Below are 17,557 nucleotides of genomic sequence, written 5' to 3' on the forward strand. Positions count from 1 at the left end.
AATCAAAGGTGGGTCACTGACGATTTTGACCTGAGCAGTTAGGTAAATGACGGGACTGTTTACCTCATTTCTCTCATTCTATCTTTTCAGTCCATCTTTGAGAAAAAGAATAGGTCAGTCAACTGAATAGAGTAGGAATGAATCTAAGCTAAGAAACTTAGAAATGTAAAAATTCTTTCTACTTGGCCCCTTTCACCCTAACCATTTCTTCTATATGACTCCTGTTATTTTTCTTTATTTTTTTTTTCCCCTGAAAGTCTGAGATCTGTCATCTAGGGATTACTTGGGGTCAACTTGTTTTGTGGCTGCGAACCCACTGATGAGCCTTGACAGACTGTTAGTCATACATATCCTGGTATGAACTGATCTAGCCAAGTGGTTTTCCTTCTCACATCAACCTATAAGTCGATGTTGAAGGAGGTGATGATGCCCAGGTGATAGACTAAAAAGAAACATTTGAGATCCTGTGGTACTTAGGTGATAAGCAGTTTGATGTGGAAAAATGAAATGTGAGCTTTGAAAGTCTAGAGGGCAGGATGAGGTCACTGTGATTCTAGAAGGTCAGGGAAGACACAGAGCTGCAAGAAAACAAGCATGGAGTCAAAACGTTAACATGTTGCCATGGGCACGTGCTGTTATACCACACCAATGCAGAAATACTGCTCCAGAAGGGCAAATGTTAGCAAAAGTTCAGTGCGTGTTAGTTGCTCAGGCATGTCTGACTCTTTGCCACACCATGGACTGTAGCCCGCCAGGCTCCTCTGTCCATGGGATTCTCCAGGCAAGAGTACCGGAGTGGGCTGCCGTTTCCTTCTCCAGGGGATCTTCCCGAACTCAGGTCTCCTGCATTGCAGAGAGTCTCTACCATCTGAGCCACCAGGAAAGTAAGTTCGGTACATTTTACAAGTATTTATTTTTTATATTTGTTAATAAACCCTTAATTAATATGTTTTTTCATTATATATGCTTCATTGGAAAGCCTTTAACAATTTTACATTATGAAGGCAAGAGAAGGGGACAACAGAGGATGAGACAGTGGGATGGCATCGCCGACTCAGTAAACATGAGTTTGAGCAAACCCCAGGAGACAGTGAAGGACAGGGAAGCCTCGTGTGCTGCAGTCCATGGGGTCGCAAAAAGTCAGACATGACTTAGTGACTGAACAACAAGGAAGCTAAAAATTTGCAGAGATGCAATAAAATGAACCCAATCAGAAAGCCAGATTTGCAGGGACTGTACTTGCAATAAAAAGAACCCAATTGGAAAGCCAGATTTGCAGGGACTGTACTTTCCAAATCAAAAGTAGACAAATAAAATCTGATAGGTTTGTAACTAAGAACAGTGGAGGAATACAGTTCTTGTCTTAAGCCTGTTTGATATTTCAAGCCAGACTGCAAGCCTTTACCAAAGCTTTATCTGGCAAATGTCCCCACTCTTCCCTGACAACTAGGCTGATCCATCTGACTCTTCACTGGTTTTCAGGGAAATGGAACAAGGGCGCTGCTGCTGTCTCTGGTTTAGCCTCTTGCTTATACTATTGCAGTAAGTGATCAAAGTCTTGACTGTTATTAATAATATCATTTTGGCTTCTTTTCTAAATCACTACTCCATCACCTAGGAGATTGTCTTGCTTCAACTCAGCTGAGCTCCTGACGGCGAGAGAAAATCTGAGTTCACAACTGCCCATGAAAATCTAAGCCCTTTTTGTTGCCCTGCCTAGTGAAGGACAGAGAAGGCAGGCATGCTGCAGTCCAGGGGATCACCAAGAGTCAGACATGACTGAGCAACTGACCAACAACAAGCTTTGCAGGTGGTTCATTGGTAAAATAAACCTGTCAGTGCAGGAGATGCAGGAGACATTGGTTCAATCCCTGGGTTGGGAAGATCCCCTCAAGGAGGAAATGGCAACCCACTCCAGCATTCTTGTCTAGAGAATCCCAAGGACAGAGGAGCCTGGTGGGCTACAGTCCATGGGGCTGCAAAGAGTCGGACACAACTGAGCAACTGAGCACACACATAAGCCTTCAGTTCAGTTCAGTCACTCAGTCGTGTCCGACTCTCTGCGACCCCATGAATCGCAGCACGCCAGGCCTCCCTGTCCATCACCAACTCCCGGAGTTCACTGAGACTCATGTCCATCGAGTCCGTGATGCCATCCAGCTATCTCATCCTCTGTCGTCTCCTTCTCCTCCTGCCCCCAATCCCTCCCAGCATCAGAGTCTTTTCCAATGAGTCAACTCTTCGCATGAGGTGGCTAAAGTACTGGAGTTTCAGCTTCAGCATCATTGCTTCCAAAGAACACCCAGGGCTGATCTCCTTCAGAATGGACTGGTTGGATCTCCTTGCAGTCCAAGGGACTCTCAAGAGTCTTCTCCAACACCACAATTCAAAAGCATCAATTCTTTGGCGCTCAGCCTTCTTCACATAAGCCTTACAACACAATAAAAATGCATGTCTGACTTGAGAGTGCTCACTAACCTTCCCCCAAAGTTACTTTTTTATCAATAAATCAGCTATTTCACAAACAGAAGCACATTTTTACCCTTCTGTTACTAAATGGAACTTTCATTCATTTTCTTCTCTGACCCAGCAATAAATAGGTTCTCATAGATTTTAGCTGGGAGTATATTTCAGCAGTAAGTCAGGGCCTGTACGGAATGAAGCTTTTGTCTACTGTGGGCCTGGTGCAAAACTAAAAAGAGTTAAGACCCTAAAACTCAGAGGACTTAACTCTGAGCTGATTTGGTAATTAAGAGTAAGGTGATTAGGAAGACAGCGGGGCATGCCATCTTGGTGGTTTATTTATTAATTTCATGCAATTTCCACCAAACGCCCTCCTACTACTACTCCAAACCTGCCTCCTCCAACCCCACACAAACTTTTCTTGTCGAACTCTAGGAATTCTGATTTCACCAGCTTCCTTCTTCCTGGAATGTACTTCCTATACAAACATTATATGGACTGATTGAGCATAGGGGTAGTAATGGCGTGTGACTTTCAAGGTAAAGTCATGAGTACAATGGAGCTTCCACCTTATTCCAGTCAATCTGGGCATGTAACTGCTGCATCACACGGATACTCGAGCATCCCTGGGTTGGGTCCATGAGGCAGAGAACTGAGGCCTCCTGCAACTAGTCAGCAAGCAACTGGGCAGAGTCCTGGGAGTGAGCTGTCTTGGAAATCCCCCAGGCCTAGCCAAAGCTTCAGATGACTGCCTGTTGCCTGAAACGTGAAACTTTTCAAGACAGAACCACCCAACTAATCCATAACCAGCTTCCTGACCCACATGTGTGAGATAATAAATATATATCATTGTTTACAGTTGCTAAAGGTTGGGGATTATCTGTTATTCTCTATATTGCTATATACTCATGTATATAAAATAGCATGTTTCCTGTCGTCTGAATCCTGAACTCTGATGAGTAATATTCTTTTCAATAAGCCATTTAACTCATTCCCAGTGGTATCCTTATGAGCTACTTCATTTACAGGGGATTAGCTTACTGCAGAAATCTACTGTGGTCTGAACAAAGTCAGAAGTCATTTTATCATACCATGCCTTTAGTTTTTCCAAAGTTTTGCTTTTACGTCTTGTGTTTTTATAGCTTTCTTGAAAAATTATAACTAACAATTTGCAACTTTCAAGAGAAATGTTCATTTCATCTAGAATTTCACACCTTTAAATATTGACCTCTATTTGCATTTTTCATGATATAATTAATGTGTTGTCACTGTATTCTTGTAAATTTTTTATAAAGTTGGCATTTCTCAGACAAGTAGCTATTAGCAAAATGAATTTTTTCTTACACTATTTTTTTTAACAATTTGTTCTTACTTTGGGGGAACACAGAAGTAAACAAGTTGGCCTTATGCTTTAAATAAAGTCTTGGTCCCATAAGATCTTTCTGATATTTCTAACATCAATTCTACTTTCTTGTAACACTATGTGATTTTTTTTCAAATTCTAGTATGTAACTCACACTTGATGTTTGCCAAAAGCTATCAAGAGCAACAAGAGTAATAACTAACTAACATTTCTTGGCCAGCCAGGCACTGTGCTCTGTGCTGTTTATCTTTCTTTTCATTTACTCTTCATAACAATCCTGTGAGAAAGGTGCTGGTCATTAGCGCTCCCTTTTAGAAGCCACAAGAAGAGTGTTCTAAGAAGGGAACGGTCAGGAGCTCTCTCTCCTGGGGAACCAGGAATTAAGCTCAGTGGGCTTCCCTGGTAGCTCCGTTGGTAAAGAATCCACCTGCAGTGCGGGAGACCTCGGTTTGAACCCTGGGTCAGGAAAAATCACCTGGAGAAAGAAATGGCAACCCACGTCAGTATACTTGCTTGGGAAATCCCATGGGCAGAGGACAGAGGAGCCTGGTGGGCTACAGTTCATGGGGTCACAAGAGCTGGACACGATTTAGTGACTAAACCACCACTAGGGCACTGGTTCCTGACACACCAATCCCAGGGCAAGTCTTGATTTCAGTGTGGGCATCAATGTGTTATGGACTAAATTGTCTTCCCCCTGAAATTAGTGTGGCGAAGGCTTAACCCCTCCCATGACTCTTTTTGGAGATAGCCTTTTAGGGAGGTAATTAAGTTTAAATGAGATCGTAAGGATGGGGCCTTCATCCAACAGGACTGGTGTCCTTATGAAAAGAGGAGAAGAAGGGACTTCCCTGGTGGCCCAGTGGTTAAGAATCTGTGCTTCCACCACAGGGTGCATGGGTTCAATTCCTGGTTGGGGAACTAAGATCCCACAGGCTAGGCAGCCAAAAAAAAAAAAAAAGAGGAGGAGAGTTCAGAGCTCTCTCCCTCCCTGTGCAGAGAGATGAGGCCGCGTCAACAGCCTCCAGACCGTGAGAAAATAAATGTCTGTTGTTTAAGCCACCCAGCCTGTGGTATTTTGTTACAACAGCCCAAGCAGACGAATAAACAGGATTTGCTTTCTCACTGCATCTTTCAGACACTCTTGGATGAACCTTGACTAGTAAACCACACCCTATTAATGCAGTTACATATCTTGCATAAAACTGATTATAATTAATTGCCTAGGCAGTGTCCTTTTAGGCTTCTTTATTCTTCAGTGCATTAAAATTCACTACTCTCTCACACTGATATTACGTGTAGCACTGTAATTACCTAGCACATATTAGCGCTATTAATCATGTCATCCATATCATTAAAACCAAAATGTTGTCATACAGTCTACCTTCTTAGCTGTAGAAAATGAACAGCTAAACACAATATCAAGCTTTACAGCACCGAAATATTAATGTCCCTAATGCTTAATTAAAAAAAATTATTTGTTTTGCTGCTTTGGGTCTCAGTTGCAGCATGCGGGCTGAGTCGCTGTGGCACACACGCCCAGCTGCCCTGCAGCAAGTGGGATCCCAGTCCCCTGACCAAGGACCACACTGCATCCCCTACACTAGACGCTGGACTCCTAACCGCTGGACCATTAGAGAAGTGCCCTTAATGCTTAATTTTGAAATGAATTGTTTACGCCTCAGAGAAACCACCTAAGTATCCAGAGGCCTGTTTCTTGGAGCTCTGACTACTTGTGTGATTTGGGCTTGTTCCTGCTGGATCCTGACCTTGCAGGATTCTCGTCATTGTCTGCCTCACAAGGTCTTGGCTAGAATCCTGTATCCTAAACTGTTCAATATCCTTCTGGCCCCCAAATACCTATCCTGATTTGCCTTCTGTCTGTCAAGCTTTTTCTCACAGCCAGGAGAGCACAATCAGAAAATGATGATGGCCCTGGGTTTTATGTCAGCCAACCTGAAGTTTAGTGATTTCTCCTCCATTTAATAGAGCCAGTGAAGTCTGGCCAGGTTGCTTACATTCATGCATCTCAGTTCCTCATATGTGTAATGTGCTAGCAACTCTTCAGTTTTTATGGGGAATAAATGAAATGAAATCCACTTAGCTAGGTGCCTGAAACATAATAAATATTCAATCACCCATAGTTATCATTATTAGCTGCTGATTAATCTGTTTCATGAGGCTTCCCTGATGGCTCAGTGGGTAAAGAATCCGCCAGCAACGCAGGAGATGCAGGAAACTTGGGTCCAATCCCAGGGTTGGGAAGATCCTCTGAAGAAGAAAACAGCAACCCCCTCCAGTATTCTCTCCTGGGAAATCCCATGGACAGAGGAGCCTGGTGGGGTATGATCCTTGGGAACACAAAGAGTCAGACATGGCCTAGCGACTGCGCATGCATGCAATTTGCTTTAGTCTTTGTAAATGGATGCTACTGGCTCTAATGCTGGGGTTGTAGGTTACTCATGGCAAAAGAGAACCTCTGGCTGAAATGACTGAAAGTAAGGAAATGATCAGGATTGAGTATTTTAGGGGCTGGGTAAGCCTGAAGTGGGATAAATGTGTGGAAGCAAGTAGCCTTTTTTTTCTTCCCAGCTCAAATTACACCAAAAGACAAACATCTATATCACCTAAACAGAACAGGGTGTATCTCTTCAAGACAGTAATTTCATTTCCTTTACATATATACCTAGAAGTGGGATTTCTGGATTCCATAGGAGCTCTATTTCATAATTTTTTGAGGAACCTCCGTACTATTTTTCTTAGTGACTGCACCAATTTATAATCCCACCAATAGTGTATAAGTATTCCCTTTTCTCCACATCCTTGCCAGTATGTGTTATCTCTCATCTTTTTGAGAATTCTGTCTAGTGTGAGGTGATATCCCTGTGGTTTTGATTTATATCTCCCTGATGATTAGTGATATTCAACACCAGTTTATAGATCTGTTGGTCATTCGTAGAGCCTCTTTATAAAAATGTCTATTTGGTTCTTTTGCTCAGTTTTAAAAAATGTTAAAATTTGTCTTTATGTATTAGGGTATAGGAAACAATAGCAAACTAGCAAACAATATTGTGATAATTTCAGGTGAACAGGGAAGAGACTCAGCCATGCATACACATGTATCCGTTCTCCCCCAGACTCCCCTCCCACCCAGGCTGCTACATGACATTGAGCAGAGTTCCAGGCACTGCAGTACGTCCTTGTTGGTGATCCATTTTGAATACACCTGTGTGCACATGTCCATCCCAAACTCCCTGATTATCCCTCCCTGTATCCTTTCTCCCAACCACCATAGACTTTTTCTTGGAGTCTGTGAGTCTGTTTCTGTTTTGTGAGTTCATCTGTATCATTTCTTTTTAGATTGCGTATATAAGGGATGTCATACAACATTTCTTCTTCTCTGTCCAACTAATCTCACTCTGTATGACACTCTTTGGGTCCATCCAAGTTGCTTTGCCTGTTTTTAATTAGATTATTTGTTTTTGTTTTGTTTTGCTTCTGATACTGAATTATATGCATTCCTTATATATTTGGGATATCAACCCTATACAGTTAAGTCATCTGTAAATGTTTTCTCCTTCTCCTTAGGTTGCTTCTTCATTTCAATGACTATTGCCAAGATCTATTTCAAAAAGCCTTTTCTGTTTTCTTTCAGGAGTTTTATGGTCTCAGATCTTGCATTTAAGTCTTTAATCCATTTTGAGCTAATTTTGGTGAGTGATGTCTTCAAAATTCTCCATCATTTTTACCAGTCTTTCGGTAAACACTGAATGTTTAGTTTGAAAAAGACTATGTGCATAATCGGACCAAAATGGGACCAAATTAAGTATGGGGGAGCAGAATTAATGCCGCACTGAGTTGCTCAGTCATGTCTGACTCTTTGTGATCCCATGGACTATAGCCCATCAGGCTCCTCTTACCATGGGGATTCTGTAGGCAATACTGGAGTGGGTTGCCATGCCCTCCTCCAGGGGAATCTTCCCAACCCAGGGATCGAACCCAGGTCTCCCACGTTGCAGGCAGATTCTTTAACATCTGAGCCATCAGGGAAGCCCATGAATATTGGAGTGGGTAGCCTATCCCTTCTTCAGGGGACTTTCTCGACCCTAGAATTGAACCAGGGTCTCCTGCATTGCAGGTGGATTCTTTATCAGTCAAGCTATCGGAGAAGCCCAGCAGAATTAGTATCTGTCAGTAAAAATGATAGAAAAGCAGATTAAATTAAATATGAGACTTTAAGTAGGAGAAAATTTTATAAACTCGTTATCAAATAAAAATATAAATTGGAAAACTGCAGTGTTTGAGAGGTCACCTATTTACCAAGGTTTGAGGAACAGAGTGAATCCGTTCTATGCAGAGGTGCCTTATACCAAAAGATTTGAAAGTCCTTCCAGAGGTGTTTATTGGGGACTACAGCGTGGACAGAACAACAGATACTCTCCTCCAGTCTGACTTTCTAATTCTTAATCAATAGCACACTGAAGGGTGCAGTTACTGAGTCCATAAAATACAGAAGGCCTGATTGCTGCCCACAGAAACCCAATACAGGATGCGCAATAGAGAAAGAAAACCATTTACGTACAGTGCATCTAGGGAACCACAGAATCCAAAACACTACTGCTCAGAAGTGTTTCCCCAAATCTGTGATCTCCATGCACAAGAAAAAATATCTAAATACACATTTCCTTTAGAGAAAAAAGGACTTGTAATAATTTATGCTTGTAAAACTAGAAAATATTTGCTAATTAGTGAAGACAATTCAGACTCTAGTTAATCACAAAGAAAAATTATTAACCTGAGAAGATCTTGAGAATTTATTTGCAATTGACTTTTTTCTTCTATAAACAAGGCAAATTTTAAGTATTTATCTTGAACATTTAAAATGCTAAAATTAATCGGCAGTGGTTACCAATTCCTATATCAACCAGCTGTTAATAGCAGTTACAAATCATGTCATTTGTGTGCTAAACTTGTATCAAACATCACCAAACATTATTTTTAATTCATTGAGAAATCTGTAATTATTAGCTCCCTATTTGTAAGTGAGGAGCCAAAAGTTCAGGAATACTATACGACTTGCGAGCAGCCATGCAGAAATGTGTGTGTGTGTGCTCAGCCCTGTGGACTTTTTGCGACCCCATGGACTGTAGCCCACCAGTCTCCTCTGTCTGTAGAATTTTCCAGGCAAGAAAACTGGAGTGGGTTGTCATTTCCTTCTCCAGGGGATCTTCCCCACCAGGGATCAAACCCTTCTTTCCTATGTCTCCTGCAAAATAACCAGCACTGATTAATTAGTATTGTTACTTACATTAAAAGTATGAATATGTACATTAATAGCTGACATCAATGCAATAAAGCCCTAACGTTTTAGTTTAATAAAAAATGATTCATGTGGCCACAGAAACAAAAGCAATTACTCGTTTTATCTGCTACTTACCTTTTTGCAACGTCAACTTCTATTCTAATGAATCAACATACGTCTGTTAAAGTCCTGTTTTGTGACAGTTTCACTGGTAAGAGCAACTTTGAATTCTGCTGAAAACAATACCTGTACATTTGAATATAATGCTAACGTATCTGCACCACATTTGATAGAAAAGAAAGTTATTTCAAATGTGGTGTTATGTAATGCAGATAGGGAAGTTAAAATTGATTGCTTCTAAAATGAAATTTCATTGTTTTATTTGCTGTGCAAGATGAAAATCAATTTCTGTCAACTGTAGTTCAAGCTTTTATTTTAGGAAAATAGGAAATTACAGAAGTGAGATTTTTTACCAGCAAGATTTTTTGGCTTTGTTATTTTGAAAAACCTGTTCTCTCCATGTTAGAGAAGCTCTCTGAGCGCATGTGTGCCAAGTCCCTTCAGTCGTGTTCAACTCTGTGTGACCCTACGGACTGTAGCCCACCGGGCTCCTCTGTCCATGGGATTCTCCAGGCAAGAACACTGGAGTGGGTTGCCATGCCCTCCTCTGGGGGATCTTCCTGACCCAGGGATCAAACTTGCTTCTCCCGCCTTGGCATGCAGGTTCATTACCACTAGCACCACCTGGGGAGCCCCAGAGCAACTCTTTAAAACAGCAAATCACCTCACGTCTCCCCTCCCATCCAGTCATTGGCTTGCCTTCTTACTCAGAGTCAAATCCAAAGCCCTAACAAGTGGCCCTAAATCATCTCCCTGTGCTGTCCCCACGGACGCCTCTCCGTCCATTGCCGTGCCCTCCAGTGTGTCCCGGAGGCCTTCTTGCTGTTTCTCCATATGCCAGACACAGGTACACCTGAGGAGCTTTCCACTTGCAATGTGTTTGCCTTGGAAATGTCTCCGCACAGACATCTGTATGGCTGCTCTCTCAGTTCCCGTAAGAACCTGTCACTTTAAGAGTAAGGCCTCCCTGGCCGCCCCGTGCACAGTAGCAGCCTCTGCCACAGTGATTATCCATCCTACCTGTCTGGATTTACTCACTGCTGCCTAGCATATCTCTGCATTCTTCCTTCATGATCTGCCTCCTCAACTGCTGTGCAGTGTAAAATTACGGGAGCAGGGGCTTTTGCCATATCCCCAGTCCTTGTTAAAAGAAGGGACATGTGGGCATAGACATTGCCATCATTTGAATGTTGGTGTCCCCCTAAAATTCATCTGTTGACATCTTAGCCTCTAAGGTGATGGGGGTAGCAGGGGGTCTCTGGGAGGTGGTGAGGCGTGCAGAGCCCCCATGGGTGGGATTATGGCCTTAATAAAAGCAGCCCCACAGAACTCCCGCCCCCCTCCCACCATGGGGGAACACAGCGAGAAGTCGGCAAGCGTAACTAGACCCTGACCAGCCTGGCACCGTGGTCTTGGACTTGCAGCCTCCAAAACTGAGAAATACATTCCTGCTGTTCACAGGCTGCCCTGTCTGTGGCGTCTTGTTACAGCGGTTCAAACAGACTGAGACAGACATGTCTGCAGGGAGAATGCCATGTGCAGATGAAGACAGAAGCCAGTGAAGCTGCTGTGTGCTGAGCAGCTCTGACGTTGCCAGCAGCCACCAGTCGCCACGGGGGAGGCATGGGATAGATCCTGGTCTGGAAGAGCCCTCGGAAGGAGGAGTCCTGCCAACACTGTGGTCTTGGGTTTTTAGCCTTCAGAATGTATTGTGAATCAGTACATTCCTATTGTTTGAGGCACTAAATTGATGGTACTTTGTTACAACAACCCTAACGAACCCATATATGCTGTTGACTAGTTTAAGAAGAATTACTCATCTTCAGTTTCTTTGTCATAAGGACATGTCAGTGTGAAACCAAAAGTCCTCAAACCCTTGCGTTTATTTTTTCAATTTAAAATGATTTTTTAAAACATTTAATGTTTATGTGCTCACTCAGTCGTGTCTGACTCTTTGTGACCCCAAGGACTGTAAGCCCACTAGGCTCCTCTGTCCATGGGATTTCCCAGGAAAGAATACTGGCGTGGGTTGCCATTACCTTCTCCAGGTTTAATGTTTATAAAAACCAGTAATAAAGGATGCTAAATTATATATCATAGAAAGTGAAAGAGGGAAGATTCATAAATGTGAGACCTATAAAATAAAAGAGAGGACAGAGAAATTGAAGAACATAGAACTGAATGGGAAAGGTAAGTATATCAAAGACAAAAGACAAACCCAGATATGTCAAACCAGATACACAAAATGGAAAAGCAAGACACCCCCCCCCCACCCCCGCCAAAACACAGTCCTGTTTAAAGATGTAATAGAAACTTAAATATCCACTAGGTATAAAATAAGTTACAGCATATAATGTATAGCACAGGGAACATAGTCAATTTTTTATAATAACTTTGTATAGAGTATAGCCTATAAAAATATCTAATTACCATAATATATACCTAAAACTAATATAGTAACTCAACTATACCAAATTAAAAATAAAAGACTTAAATATACATCATATAGAGTAACAGAATTCCATTTTTGTAGCATTTACGTTTTTTTCATTGTTTGAACATCATAAAGATTTTATACTGCAGTGCATTTTTGCAACTAAAATGAAAAGCCAGGTCATTCCTCTTAAGTGGTCAGTGGTCTCAACTTCTCTGCACATTAGAATTGCCTGAGGATATTTATAAGATCCCAAAGTCCAGGCCACAGCCTAGACCAACTAAATCACAATGCCTGAGGACAGAGCAATGGCTTCAGTAGTTTTTAAACCCTCCAGATGATTCTGAAGTACAGAGGAGTTTAGGAACCACTGCTGGATGAAAATACTGCATTGGTGAAATAATGGAGGACCAGGTGTTCTTGGTCAAAATTTAAACTTCCTACTTCAGTGAATATAATCATCCTCAAGTCCTACATTTCAGAAAATGCCTCCATATGACCAGGTTTTAATCAACTAGGTAATGCAAGTCCAGACAGGGCAGGAGGCCTAAGAAGAAGCATAAAGTGTGTGTGTAGTTGCTTTCTTGTGCCCAACTCATCGTGACCCCGTGGACTGTGGTCTGCCAGGCTCCTTTGTCCATGGAATTCTCCAGGCTAGAATTCTGGAGTGAGTTGCCATTTTCTTCCCTAGGAGATCTGCTCAACCCAGGGACTGAACCCAGGTCTTCTGCATTGCAAGCAGGTTCTTTATGGTGTGAACCACCAGGGAAGCCCAAGAAGAAGCATGGTCTGAAATCATTATTATTATTATTTAGAGACATCAGGGGTTTATTGGGTAGGGGGTCTTGCAGTTCTGCAGCAAAATGTACTGTCTGGGAGCAACACTCCAGCTTGTCAAGCCGATGGCAGCAGGCAGGGCTTGTTGGCGATTTTCACTCCTCAGGGAAGGAGGTTACCACTCATAGGAGGAATTGACATTAGGTTGGCTCATCAGGTATCCAGGAAAATAGGTATTAAGAAATAGAGTTGGCAGGAGGGATTACAGAGCAAGCAATTCCAGAAGCTGAAATGAGGTCTATGCACAGAAACCATAGGAGGAAGAACACAGAAACCATACAAAGCGGAACAAGGCTCAGCAGCAGGGGGTGATCGAAGGCAATGGTCAGTCCCCAGGCTTTGCTGGATGTTGGAATCAGTGGGCTCCTATGCCCCCAAGCATTCCGATCTCATTGGTATGTGGTGATTCCAAGGGCCTCCAGAGTTTTTAAGTCCCCCTGGCGATTCTAATGTGCCGCAAAATTTCAAAACCGCAGCTCTGGCTGTTTTAGGAATTCACTGGCCCTGCAGGCTGTTCAGTGTCCTCTGCGGTCAGGCAGCCTGGAACAGGTTGTCCAAGTGGCTGGGTGACCATCTTGGACGGAACAGTTGTGCTGCAGCTGAGCTTCCAGTGCAGCCCCTATGTCAGCTTGAAGGACAGGTTCACAGTCCTTTGATTACCAAGGCTTAAATGCCATAAGCAGCAGCTGTGAATTTACAACTCCAGAGTCCAAGAAATTTCTGAGAATAAGAAATGTCTCATTACTTTCAGTTCAGCTCAGTTCAGTTTGGGACCCCATGGACTGCAGCATGCCACGCTTCCCTGTCCATCACCAACTCCCAGAGTTTACTCAAACTCATGTCCATAGAGTCAGTGATGCCATCTCATTGTCTGTCATCCCCTTCTCCTCCTTCCTTCTACCTTTCCCAGCATCAGGGTCTTTTCCAATGAGTCAGTCCTTCTCATGAGCTGGCCAAACTATTGGAGTTTCAGCTTCAACATCAGTCCTTCCAAGGAATATTCAGGACTCATTTCCTTGAGGATTGACTGGTTGGATCTCCTTGCAGTTCAAGGGACTCTCAAGAGTCTCCTCCAACACCACAATTCAAAGGCATCAATTCTTCGGTTCTCAGCGTTCTTTAAAGTTCAACTCTCATGTAAATACATGACTACCGGAAAAACCATAGCTTTGACTAGATGGACCTTTGTTGGCAAAGTAATGTCTCTGCTTTTTAACATACTGTCTAGGTTGGTCATAGCTTTTCTTCCAAGGGGCAAGCGTCTTTCAATTTTATGGCTGCAGTCACCATTCTCAGTGATTTTCAGTTCAGTTCAGTTCAGTTGCTCAGTCATGTCTGACTGTTTGTGACCACATGAATCGCAGCACGCCAGGCCTCCCTGTCCTTCACCAACTGCAGTGATTTTGGAGCCCCCCGAAATAAAGTCTGTCACTGTTTCCATTGTTTCCCCATCTATTTACTATAAAGTGATGGAACCGGATGCCATGATCTTAGTTTTCTGAATGTTGAGTTTTAAGTCAGCTTTTTCACTCTTCTCTTTCAGTTTCATCAAGAGGCTCTTTAGTTCTTTGCTTTCTGCCATAAGGGTGGTGTCATTTGCATATTTGAGGTTATTGATATTTCTCCTGGCAATTTGATTCCAGCTTGTGCTTCATCCAGTCCAGCGTTTCTCATGACATACACTGCATATAAATTAAATAAGCAGGGTGACAATATATAGCTGTAACGTACTGCTTTCCTGATTTGGAACCAGTCTGTTGTTCCATGTCCAGTTCTAACTGTTGCTTCTTGACCTGCATACAGATTTCTCAGGAGGCAGGTCAGGTGGTCTGGTATTTCCATCTCTTGAAGAATTTTCCATGGTTTGTTATGATCCACACAGTCCAAGGCTTTGACATAGTCAGTAAAGCAGAAGTACATGTTTTTCTGGTATTCTCTTGCTTTTTCAATGATCCAACTAATGTTGGCAATTTGATCTCTGGTTCCTCTGCCTTTTCTAAATCCAGCTTGAACATCTGGAAGTTCAAGGTTCACGTACTGTTGAAGCCTGGCTTGGAGCATTTTGAGCATTACTTTGCTTGCATGTGAGATAGGCACAATTATTTGAGCATTTTTTGGCATTGCCTTTCTTTGGGATTGGAATGAAAATTGACCTTTTCCAGTCCTGTGGCCACTGCTGAGTTTTCCATATTTTCTGGCATATTGAGTGCAGCACTCTCACAGCATCATCTTTTAGTACTGAAATACCTCAACTGGGATTCCATCACTTCCACTAGCTTTGTTCGTAGTAATGCTTCCTAAGGCCCACTTGACTTCACATTCCAGGATGTCTGGCTTTAGGTGAGTGATCACACCATCATGATTATCTGGGTCATGAAAATCTTTTTTTGTACAGTTCTTCTGTACATTCCCATTTCTGTCCTTTATCGAGCCCATCTTGGCATGAAATGTTCCCTCGGTATCTCTCATTTTCTTGAAGAGATCTCTAGTCTTTCCCATTCTGTTCTTTTCCTCTATTTCTTTGCCTTGATCACCAAGGAAGGCTTTCTTATCTCTCCTTACTATTCTTTGGAACTCTGCTTTCAAATGGGAATATCTTTCCTTTTCTCCTTTACCTTTAGTCTCTCTTCTTTTCTCAGCTTTTTGTAAGGGCTCCTCAGACAGCCATTTTGCATTTTTTGCATTTCTTTTTCTTGGGGAGGGTCTTGATCCCTGCCTCCTGTACAATGTCACGAACCTCTGTCCATAGTTCATCAGGCACTCCGACTATCAGATCTAGTCCCTTGAATCTGTTTGCTACTTCCATTGTATAATCAAAAAGGATTTGATTTAGGTCATACTTGAATGGTCTACTGGTTTTCCCCACTTTCTTCAATTTAAGTCTGAATTTGGCAATAAGGAGTTCATGATCTGAACCACAGTCAGCTCCCAGTCTTGTTTTTGCTGACTATGTGGAGCTTCTCTATCTTCGGCTGCAAGGAATATAATCAATCTGATTTTGGTGTTGACCATTTGGTGATGTCCATGTGTAGAGTCTTCTCTTGTGTTGTTGGAAGAGTATTTACTATGACCAGTGCATTCTCTTGGAAAAACTGTCAGCCTTTGACCTACTTCATTTTGTACTCCAAGGCCAAATTTGCCTGTTACTCCAGGTATTTCTTGCCTTCCTACTTCTGCATTCAAGTCCCCTAGAATGAAAAGAACATCTTTTGGGGGTGTTAGTTCTAGAAGGTCTTCATAGAACCGTTCAACTTCAGCTTCTTCAGCTTTACTGGTTGGGGCATAGGCTTGAATTACTGTGATATTGAGTGGTTTGCCTTGGAAACGAACAGAGATCATTCTGTTGTTTTTGAGACTGCATCCAAGTACTGCATTTCAGACTCTTTTGTTGATTATGATGACTACTCCTCTTCTTCTAAGATATTCCTGCCCACAGTAGTAGATATAATGGTCATCTGAGTTAAATTCTCCCATTCCAGTGCATTTTAGTTCCCTGACTCCTAAAATTTCGACATTCACTCTTGCCATCTCCTGTTTACCACTTCCAATTTGCTTTGATTTATGGACCTAACATTCCAGGTTGCTATGCAATATTGCTCTTTACAGCATCAGACTTTACTTTCATCACCAGTCACATCCACAACCGGGTGTTGTTTTTGCTTTGGCTCCTTCCCTTCATTCTTTCTGGAGTTATTTCTCCACTGATCTTCAGTAGCATATTGGGCACCTACTAACCTGGGGAGTTCATCTTTCAGTGCCCTATCTTTTTGCCTTTTCATGCTGTTCATGGGGTTCTCAAAGTAAGAATACTAGAGTGGTTTGCCATTCTCTTCTCCAGTGGACCACTTATAACTTTAGTTTCTTCAAAAAAAAAAAAAAAATTAGGATTCTCTCCAGTGCTTCAACTTCTTTAGGTAGAGAAACACCATTTCAGTCTTTCAAGGGATCCTTTCCCTAGACCCCAGCATCGCACAGCCCATGGACAGAGGAGTCTGGCAGGCTACAGTCCGTGGAGTCGTAAAGAATTGGATATGACTGAGTAGCTAACACAATGCACAACATTTCCCAAATTTCCAAGGATTCCTTCAAAAAGCAAACTAGCCTGAGAGGCTATCCTTCGTCTTTTCATTGACGACGTCAGATAACCCCAATGCACATTATCCAAGTCCACACTTTTTCGAAAAAGAATGTGGGAATCATCTCATCCCAAAATTTTTTACAAATAGGTTATTATTGATTAAGAAATAAACATCTAATGAATCAATGAATTGCTTATTTGTTAAATTCATCAGGAATCAGGTTTGTTTGATCCCTCAGTTGGTCTTTGTGAACATTTAGGACACATGAGAAATTTTCTAGAAATATCTTGCACTGCCAAAGGATGACTTACACATGGAATTCTATTTTCAGAAATTTACAATCTAATTATTTTAACAGGAAGGAATAAAGTTGCCATTAGAAAGTAGTGATCAAAAAAAAAAAAAAACAATAAGGAACTCAGGGGTCAGAAAAGCGAGAGCATACAAGGGGGACAGGAAAAGGAAACGAAGGGATCAGAAAGGCTTTATTGTGGAAAATGGCAGCTGAGCTAAACTTTCAAGAATGCCTATTCAATTTCACACTCTTTGTTCCATTTAGTTTCTGTAAAAGCCTAGTGTGATATTTGGAGCAAGAATTATTGCATCATCATCATCACAGTTTTCCAAGAGAAAACAAATAAGGACCTGAAGTGATCAGTTTACATGGATGTTAACTGAGTGCTTCCCAGGTGGCAGTACCCAGTGCAGGAGACATTCGATCCTGACATGCACCCAGGAAATGGCACCCCACTCCAGCATTCTTTCCAAGAGAACCCACGGACAGAGGAGCGTGGTGGGCTACAATCCATAGAGTCACAGAGTTGGACAGGACTGAGGGTCTGAGCAGTGGAAGCACGTACAATTCAGTCATTTTGCCGTAGAGCAGAAATTAACACGGTACTGTCAATTGACTATACCTCAATTAAAAAACACACAAAAAACAAGTTACCCAATGTCAG

This window comes from Budorcas taxicolor, chromosome 22 (assembly GCF_023091745.1).
Source record: "Budorcas taxicolor isolate Tak-1 chromosome 22, Takin1.1, whole genome shotgun sequence".
Taxonomy (NCBI): domain Eukaryota; kingdom Metazoa; phylum Chordata; class Mammalia; order Artiodactyla; family Bovidae; genus Budorcas; species Budorcas taxicolor.